General features: G+C 48.3%; 3 non-coding genes across 3 annotated transcripts; 2 read left to right on the top strand and 1 right to left on the bottom strand.

The window, feature by feature from the left end:
* Positions 1-1,401: 1,401 nt before the first annotated feature.
* Positions 1,402-1,474, top strand: TRNAK-UUU (transfer RNA lysine (anticodon UUU)). The gene has a single exon. It is a non-coding gene; the product is annotated as a tRNA-Lys (tRNA).
* Positions 1,475-5,331: 3,857 nt separating this feature from the next.
* TRNAV-UAC (transfer RNA valine (anticodon UAC)) lies at positions 5,332-5,404 on the bottom strand. Its single transcript has one exon. It is a non-coding gene; the product is annotated as a tRNA-Val (tRNA).
* Positions 5,405-8,661: 3,257 nt separating this feature from the next.
* On the top strand, positions 8,662-8,734 carry TRNAK-UUU (transfer RNA lysine (anticodon UUU)). The gene has a single exon. It is a non-coding gene; the product is annotated as a tRNA-Lys (tRNA).
* Positions 8,735-9,096: the final 362 nt, after the last annotated feature.

The raw sequence follows: 9,096 nt of genomic DNA, 5'->3' as shown, positions 1-9,096 counted from the left end.
GAGCCCTGGGAACATAGTTCCCCATTGGTGGGGAAAAGCAACATCCTCACTTCCCCAAGTGCTTGCACATATTCACTATGGAGAATGTGTGGCTATCTGAGACATGAGAAAACCATCATAAAGTGCAGCTTCAAGTCCTACCAGAGTCACAAATTCATTGATGAGCCAGGTGCCCCTGGTCTGCCCCAAGCTGACCAGTCCCGCATTGCCTCTACAGCTCAGTGATGCTGCCAGGAGGAAAAGCAGAAGTCTACTTGAGGTGGGTGCCAAACTCATGCATAGGCATGGGTGTTAGATTTTAAGACCAACACTTTCACCACACAGCCATTCTGGTGAGTTTCACAAGTGTTTTTGCTTTTGTTCTGGTAAGCTTTGCATTCTGGCAGTGTTTTAATTTTGAGGTTTCACAGCTCTGCTCCCAGCCCCACGTTAAACCATCAGCACAGGGATGTCCTGTGCTCTCCCATGGGAACACCACCAGCACCAGCCATTCTTTCCCTCTGGGACTTGCAGGCTCCCCACCTCCCTGACCCCAGGGCCTGGAATCTCCTTTCCAAGAGAAGAAAAAATTATGTGGAAATAGGAGATTTCTGATGGAAGGGAATATTTCCTAACACAGAACCTTTAACAACAGTTTCTACTGGACACCTGAGTACAAGCTCCTAAGTGACATAAGAAGAAGGATGCCTGAAGAAGGGTGATTGCACCTGAAATCTTTCTAAGAACTTTTTTCCATCTACTCAGTCTAATAAAAGATATCACATCTACTCCAAGAGCCTTGCCTGCCTATGTGACATAAGGCATTTATGGGAAAAGCTAGCATAAGTAGCTTCCTTGTAAGAGGAAGTCTTCTGAGTGGAACTCATACCCAGCTAGGCCTATAACCAATGGGCTTAAAGCACAACACTTTCACTATTCAGCCATTTAGGAGAGGACCTGTAGGCCCTTCTTGCCATTGTGAACTTTGCTCTCTCCTCATCCAACAGCACATGGGAGGCTGCCAGACCCAGTTTGTCCTGTTCCCTCCATTTCTCTCAGTGCTACCTTTCCTCCTTTTCTCAACTTTGGTCTCTCCCTCATAACCGTCTGCTGGGCAAAGCAAACCAGGGCAAAGCAAACCAGGAATGTGCCACACCAAACTGTAAGTCTTTATTTTCCAGTGAAAACCCCTGAAAACCAAAGCAAAGTAAAACCAAGCAAAACAGGACAGAGAGCAAGAAGAAGAGAACCTCTCAGTTGCATAAATCAAAACGAGAAAGGGGCCTTATTTCATGCTAAACTGCTGGGTTTGCATAGCAGCAATTAAGAGGCATCAGGGCAAAGTAGACATTAGTTTGAAACTAGAAAGACCCTTGACCAAAGATGTGGACAGTGATTCCAACAGGGAGCAATTTTGTATGAGCCTGGATAGCTCAGTTGGTAGAGCATCAGACTTTTAATCTGAGGGTCTGGGGTTCAAGTCCCTGTTCAGGTGACAAACTGTTGCTTTTGCAGGGACAGCCCTACTCTGTCACCAATAGCAGTCCATTCTACACATGGAACAACTTGTTCCTCAGAGGTTTTCACCAGGCAGAGCTGATGGCAGGCACCTCCCTGCCACTTTTCCAAGTGGCCTGGTCTGTCCTGGTGATGGGATAGGAGTGTTGAGGAGCTGAACTATTTGGACAAAATGTTTTAGTTTTTACTTAAAATTTCATGTCAATCTGAGTTCACTCCAGCTTCTCTCATTCAGGGTTTCAAACTCACCTTGAGCCTCAGGCTAGATCCAGATCATGGGTCCTCTTGCAAACTGGGTCCAGCCCAAGGTAACTGCAGTGGTTGTTCCGACCTGGGCCATACAGCACAGTCCAGGAACCTCCTGATGTACAGGCACATGAGCCTCAGGTGGTAGACTGTGTTAACATGGCTTTGAATGAACTCCAGTCCTAGTACCAGAAATCAGTCTCAGAGGATGGTGAGGTTGCAGCCAAATCAACCTGGCAGAGGGACATTCGGTATAGGATCTTTCAAGACTCTCCCCTCCACCCAGTAGGGAAACTGACGGACAGCGAAGAGGACATAGAGACAACCGGATCAGAAGACAGCGATGAGGACAGCAGCAATGACAGGAGCAGCAAGCCCATCAGCAAAAGTGGATGAGCTGAGTTTTAAACCCCCTAGTCAGAGACAGGGTCAAGAGACAAGGGGTTTTAAGGGAGATGATGCCTTGAGAATGGGTGCGTGGGAGCACTTTTCCACAGGTGCGAGTATCATAACGTGTGCACGGGTTCCTATGGTGGGTTAAGAAGGCAATGATCAGTGACTAGAAGGTGTATATATATAACCTTTATATATATAAAGACATATATTTTTACCAAAAAAATACAGAACGGCTCCAGCTACTGACATGTAGTGCATGACCTGGCCAGACCTGAAGCTGCCGTCACTGCTACATGCCACTACATTCCCCATTCCACAGCACAAGCATGGGGCACAGGGCATGTGGTGGCAATGGCAGCTTCAAAATGGGGTGGTGAAGAGGTTGGCAGTGGAAGAGCTGGGACTGCAGCAATGGCAACAGGTGAAGCAGCTGAAGCGGGGCTGGGGCTGGGGCTGGGGCTGTGTCAGCCCTCACTTGACCTCCTGCTCCCAATTGCCATGTCTACCAGGGCCTAAGGTCATGCCTTGGCCACAACCCCAACTTCCAGTGTTCCACCCATTGAGCCAGACAGACTCACTCCATGGCCATACATGTGATCCCCCTGCTCTATTTGTTTAATCAAAGGAAAGTGAGAAAAGGAGGAAGGACTGGGCTTTCTCTCATGTTTTATTTTTTTAGTCATTCTCCAGGGAGAATTTTTTTAAAAATAAACAGAAGAAAACAGTCTCTTTCCCCCAAAAACTGAATAATACAATTGAAACAAAATATTTTATGATGTCCTTATAAGCAGTCTCTCCGACACTGAACTTTATTGCACTCAGCTTTTTGGGGAAAGGAGAAAGTTTCTCTCCTTGCAAAGAGCAGCCTTCACCTGATTTAAAACCTGGACCATCAGAGCAAAAGCGTGATGATCCACTGACTGACATGACCAGGATCTCACTTGACATTACTTTTTTGTGTGCTGCTGTTGCTCCTAACCCATCCCAGCTTCTGAGAGCGGGATCCTTGCTCCCACAGGGATGTCACCTGCTCTATGTCTGCTGCTGCTTTGCAAACAGTTGAGGTTTTGTCTGAAAAATGCAAATAGAAAATCAGTTCCACTTGCAATTTTATTCCATCCTGGAGGGTTTTAATTTGAAGATGCCTTTTATTGAAAAACAGATGTTTCACTCTAGCTGAAAGCTTGCAAGGAACATTTTTTCCAACTATTTAGTTGGTCTAAAAAAAGTTATCACATCTACCCAAAGAACCTTGCCTCATTTTAACTGATACATACAAGACAGGCAGCCAGAAAAGGAAAGTACCCAAAGACCATGGTCTACTCTAGTTTTAACAAAGAGGTTTTCCCTACTTCAGCCTCCCCCTCCTCTCCCCTGTGTGAGCTCTTAACAAGCAGGGTCAAAGTTTTGTGGCCAGTGGGAAGGGGTTTGAGGTGCTTTGATAGTTCCCAGGGAGGACCAACTGCAGTGGGGTGGGGAGCAGGATGTGAAGGCACTTGAAAGTGCAGGGAAGAGGCAGCACTGAGGGAGGAGGAAAAGACAAGCCTAGCCTGGGCTACTGAACTACTGCAAGGAAAACTCTTGCTACACAGTTAAGGGAGAGCAAAGCTAAGAATGGCAAGAGCAGGGTCAAGCTCATGCCAGAATAAGTGAGTGCTGAAGGCATTGGGCTTGAATTTCCAAGGGCCACATGTATGTTCTTCTGGCGCTACAGATAGGAAAAGGTCGCCAGGAAGACCTTGTACAAAGATAAGAGGGCCGGGGCAGGGGCGTGCTGGGCATCCTCCTGTTCGTATGGGCCAAGTACACGAGCCAGATCTGCAAGCTGGTGATGGGCACAGAATTCAAAACTGCCTGCCTGGTGAGATATTTTGCAGGGCATATCCTGAGACACTGGGGGCAGGGAAGGTCACCCTGACCGACCACAGACTATGAATCATGGGCTCACCATGGTTCTACAAGATCCTAAACCAGCTCCATAGTTTGTACGGCCTGCAGAGTGCAGGCCCTGTGATCATGAGCAATAACAAAGGGATCCAGGAGATGGTGAGGCTGAGGGACATCATGTTGCCCATGGACCTGCTCCTGGGCAATGCTTGCCAGGCTGTGTGGGAGCACATTGACTACAAGGACCTGCGCAAAGATCACAAGGACCTGAACTGACTGATAGCACACCAAGCCTTGCCAGTGAGGGCCTAGAGGCATAGAGAGAGACAGCCAGAGAGACCCAGGTGCCTATGGCCCAACTGCCACAGAGCCACTGAGATGACTGACTGCCTCCTCTGGCTCTGCAGCTGCACCAAAAGCCAGAGTTTTTCAAATAATTTTCATGGCTGCCTCCTCTGTGCCTTGCTCAGGCAGTTATGAACTTGAACACCCATACAAAGCACTAAGTGTTATTGGGTGGCTGGGCCAAGACTTCGCAGTGGTCCTTGGCTCTGTGGTGCAATGGATAGCGCACTGGCCTTCTACTAAGCAGAAGGCATTCAAAGGTTGTGGGTTTGAGTCCCACCAGAGTCAGTACATTTTACAAACCCATTGCTCACCAAGGGCTTTACTTGAGAGGGCAGGGCACTGGACAAGTGGATGGTTGTAAGAGAGTGGATAAGAAACTCCCAACCAGAACCTGGACCCAAGCCCATTACACCTGAAGTTCAAAGCCTTTTCCATTGGCCATCCTGGTGGGTGCCTGCCTGGGGCATTTGCCATTATGAGCTTTGCTCTCCACTTCTCCTGTGACCAGCATCTCACAGCCCAGGGAGCTGCGGGGGGAGGGGGGTCAGCCAATCTAGCCTGGTCCTAGTCTCTCCATTCTGGACTGCGCCTCCCCCAGACCCGCTCAGTGATGTCTCTTCCTTCTCTCAGCTTTGCTGACACCTTCCCTTGCCACTGCAGCTGGCCATTACTGGGAATCAAATAAGTGGAGGGTCACCCACCCCAACCCGGCCCAGCTCCCCTCTCCCTGGCTGTCCACCAGCTGCACCCAAAAAGCATGGGCTGATAACAGGCAGCAGTTCTCAAGGCTGCTTTTGTTTTGCTCTGGGACACACATAGTAGGGGAGCAGCTCTGAGTATCAGATTATTCTGGGTTGGGTAGGATGCGGCCAAACACTGGGTCTTGCCAAATCCCAGAAACGTTGGTAGTTTGGTTGCCCCCTCCTTTGCATGGGGTTTCCTAAAATGCAAGCACTCTGATCCCACTGGGGCTTGAACCCAGGACCTTCTGCATGTAAAATAGATGTGATGATCACTACACTATGGAACCACAGCTGCTGCAAAGTTTTTCCTGAGAGATACTGGGGTGTCTTCCTTTGCACAAGGAGAAAGTACATGAGAGTTTTTTTATCAAGCTGCGATTTCTGAGAGGAAGGAAGTTAGGTAGGAAGGGAATGATGTCATGGCAGCTGAACAGAGAATGGAAATGCACTTTTCTTCTGTTTTTTCTTTTAAACAATTTGTTATTGGGGAAAGATTGAGAAGGTATAGAAAAACCTTCCCTTTTCCCCGTAGATGCTCTGGCTTGCATCCATAGATGCTTCTCAAGCAAATCGCAGGATATCATCCTTCCACTGTACTTGGCCTTGGTGAGGCTGCAGCCAGAGTACTGCATCCAATTCTGGGCTCCACAATTTTAAAAGGATGTGGAGAAGTTTGAGAGTGTCTAGAGGAGAGCCACGCGCATGATCAGAGGGCAGGAGAATAGGCCTTATGATGACAGGGACTCTCCAGCCTGGAAAAGCGCAGGCTCAGGGGGGACCTGGTGGCTGCCTATAAGCATGTAAGGGGTGTGCCTCAGGATCTGGAGGAACACCTGTTTGCAAGAGTGCCCCAAGGGATGACAAGATCAAATGGTCACAAACTCCTCCAAGACCATTTTAGGCTGGACATAAGGAAAAACTTCTTTACTGTCCAAGCCCCCAAGGCCTGGAATAGACTCCTTCCAGAGGTGGTGCAAGAACCTACTCTGGTCTCCTTTAAGAAACATTTGGACGTCTATCTAGCTGGGATCCTTTGACTCCAGCTGACTTCCTGCCCTTGAGGCTGGAATCGATGATCTTCCGAAGTCCCTTCCAACCCTAATTTCTATGAAAACTATGAAATCCCCAATTCCACTTTTAGTTACTTGTTTTACTGCCTGAATGGAACCAATGCTATCTGAGGGAGGATATGAGGTTTACACTGAAAAGAAATGTTAAGTATAAAAAAATGAAATTTGTTCTAAAGTGTTCAGCTCCTCAGTGGAGGGCTTCTGACCCAGCTCAAGGAGGGTGCAGTCCTGTGGGAAACAGGGAGACAGCTCAAGGACCTGACAGCTGTTCCCCAGGAGAAATTCAGAAATCAACTGGCCATCTTTCCATTATAGGGGGAGGGGTATAAAGGGAAGTATTTGGGACAATCTTACTCTGTTTAAAGGAAACAGGAGGGCCTTGTCTGCAACAGCAGCCAGCACAGGAAGCAGGACTTAAACTCTAGACTTTCAGATTAAAAGGCTGTGGAGCTGCCAACTGAACTAGCCAAGCTCTCAAAACAGAAAGCTGCCAGAGTACTTGTTTTCTTTTTCCTTTTGCTTAGCTATCCCTGTCTACCAGATCCCAGAAAGATGTCACCTGCTCGGGGTTGATGTCTGCTGGAGGTGCTGATTTGCAAACAAGCAATTTATTGTGGAAAAATGAATAAGAGAAATAGATCCCTTCTTAAATTTGTTATCAAGAATTGAGGGGTATTGTTGCTGATGGCAGCTCTCACTTGAAACTAGAGACACTTCCAGTTCAGTAAGGGAAATTCTCAGTTTATCTTTCCTGTTTGCTTGGCAAGCTAGAAAACTCAGACACAAAGCTGTTGAAACAAAATAAAGTAAGAGAAAATGGCAGTTTTTAAAAACTGAAGTGTGCTATTAAGCCCTTCAAAAATCTTTTTTGAAAAACCTGTGTTGGTTCCCCAAACTCACGTCTCCCAGCTATCTGCCCACTCCAGCTCCCAGTTAGCAGTCCCTGTGCCTCCATGGACATCAAGTCTGAGCTGGTTGGCCCAATCCTACATTTCTAGGCCCCATCTTGCTCTTCCACCTTCCTCCTGGCTGAAGAGGACTTGCCGTTTCTCTTTCAGAACACAAATCCCCCTTCCTGTCTGGGCTTTTGCTGTCCAGGCCCTGGACAGAGGTCCTCTGCAGCCAGCACAAGGAGCACATGCCAGGGGGTGAGGGAAGGAGCCCCACTGCAGAAGGCAAGGCAGGTCTTGGGTTCCTCAAGGCAGAGTGTCTTTGAGGAAAGCAGGGCAAGAGAGGGAAGGCTAACACCCTGCCTCTGAAGAGAGGCAGGGAAACTGGGAGACCTGAAGGCCGCTGCTCTGTCCCGCTTTCTGGGAAGCAGCTGGCAAGGCTGTGACATCAGCTCTGTCTATTGGGAACAACCTTCCCCTGTTTGGACACGGGCAGAAGAACAGAAAAGACAGGAAAATACAGGACCTTTTTAACTGGGAATGGCATCTGCAGCGAAACACCAAACATTTCTGCAAACATGCCCAGGAACATGATTGATCCAAAATACGCTTCCCAGGATCCCGCCAGCTCAAGACTGAAAGGAGACGTTTAAGGGAACAGGAAGCAGAGGAGTTTCCTTGTAACAAGAAGCCCTTTGAGGGAGGCTCAGATTCAGCCAGACCAAATTCAGCAGATTTGATGTCCGTTCTCTCTGCTGCTTGGCCATTTAGGAAAGTCGCTTCTTGTCATTGTGAGCTTTGTGCTCTTCTCACCCAGGGGCCTGAGAGAAGCCAATAAACACAGTTTGCCCTGCTCTCTCTCTCCTGCCCTTAGCTTTCCTCCATCCCTCTTAGCGCTGCCTGCTCCACCTCCTCTCAGCTTGCTCATTCTACAACTACATGCACTTGGTCCTTCCCAGGAACCAAGGGAGCAGAAAGTCACCCACCCTGGCCATGCCCAGCGCCCTCCACCTGACTGGTCATTGCCTCCATTGCCAGGAGAGCCCAGGGATGAATTCAGACCAGGCCCTGCCAAAAACTCACAGCAGGCGCGGAGTGGGGAGAGTGTACTGGGAAGAGTCTTGCTTGGAAAGCACTGTTTACACCTTGAGAAAATGGCCTTCGGATGGCTCCATTTTTGGACATCTCATTCAAACAGGAGAAAGCAAACCAGGCATGTGCCACATTGAGCTGGAAGCCTCTATTTCCAGTGAAAGGCCCCTTGAAAACCAAACCAAACCTGCCCACCAACAAAATAAAAGGGAAGTGAAAACACCATCAAAGAGAAAAGAACCTCTCACTTGCATGAATGCAAATACATGCAAATGAGAAAAGGAAGCTTTTCTTTGTATTTCTTTTGTTAGCGAAAAGTACCTGAAACAGGTGTCAGAGTAGAGAAGATAGCATGCGTTGGAGATGTAGGGACCCTTAACAAAAGCTGGGATGAAATCAGCTACTAAAGACACAGGTGCATGCATGTACACACATACACGCGCGCGCGCATACACACACACACAAACACATACAGAGAGCTATATTTTGTGGGCCTGGAGAGCTCAGTTGGTAGAGCATCAGACTTTTAATCTGAGGGTCCAGGGTTCAAGTCCCTGTTCAGGCAGTACTGCTGTTTTTGCCAAAACAATCTTGCTCTACCTCCAGTCCAGCCTCTTGGGACCCCAAAACTTGCTTTCTGTTCCTATCAGGTTTGGGGCAAACAAAGTTTATGTCAGGCTATCCCCACCAGCAAGAGGACCCTACTCGTGGTGCTCTGGTGTGGTGCTAGAGGACTGGAAAAGAGCCAATGTGGTTCCCATTTTCAAAAAATGGAGGGAGGAGGACCCAGGAAACTATAGGCCAGTCAGTCTTACCTCGATCCTGGGTAAGCTTTTTGAGAGAATTATCCTGGCGCATGTCTGCAAGGGGCCAGCAGGGGAGACTATGCTTAGGGGCAACCAACACAAGTTCATTAGAGGCAGGTTC

Source organism: Alligator mississippiensis, chromosome 2 (genome assembly GCF_030867095.1).
Source record: "Alligator mississippiensis isolate rAllMis1 chromosome 2, rAllMis1, whole genome shotgun sequence".
Classification (NCBI taxonomy): domain Eukaryota; kingdom Metazoa; phylum Chordata; order Crocodylia; family Alligatoridae; genus Alligator; species Alligator mississippiensis.
Note: the sequence above shows the minus strand (reverse complement) of the source record. Positions and strands in the feature narration are given on the sequence as shown.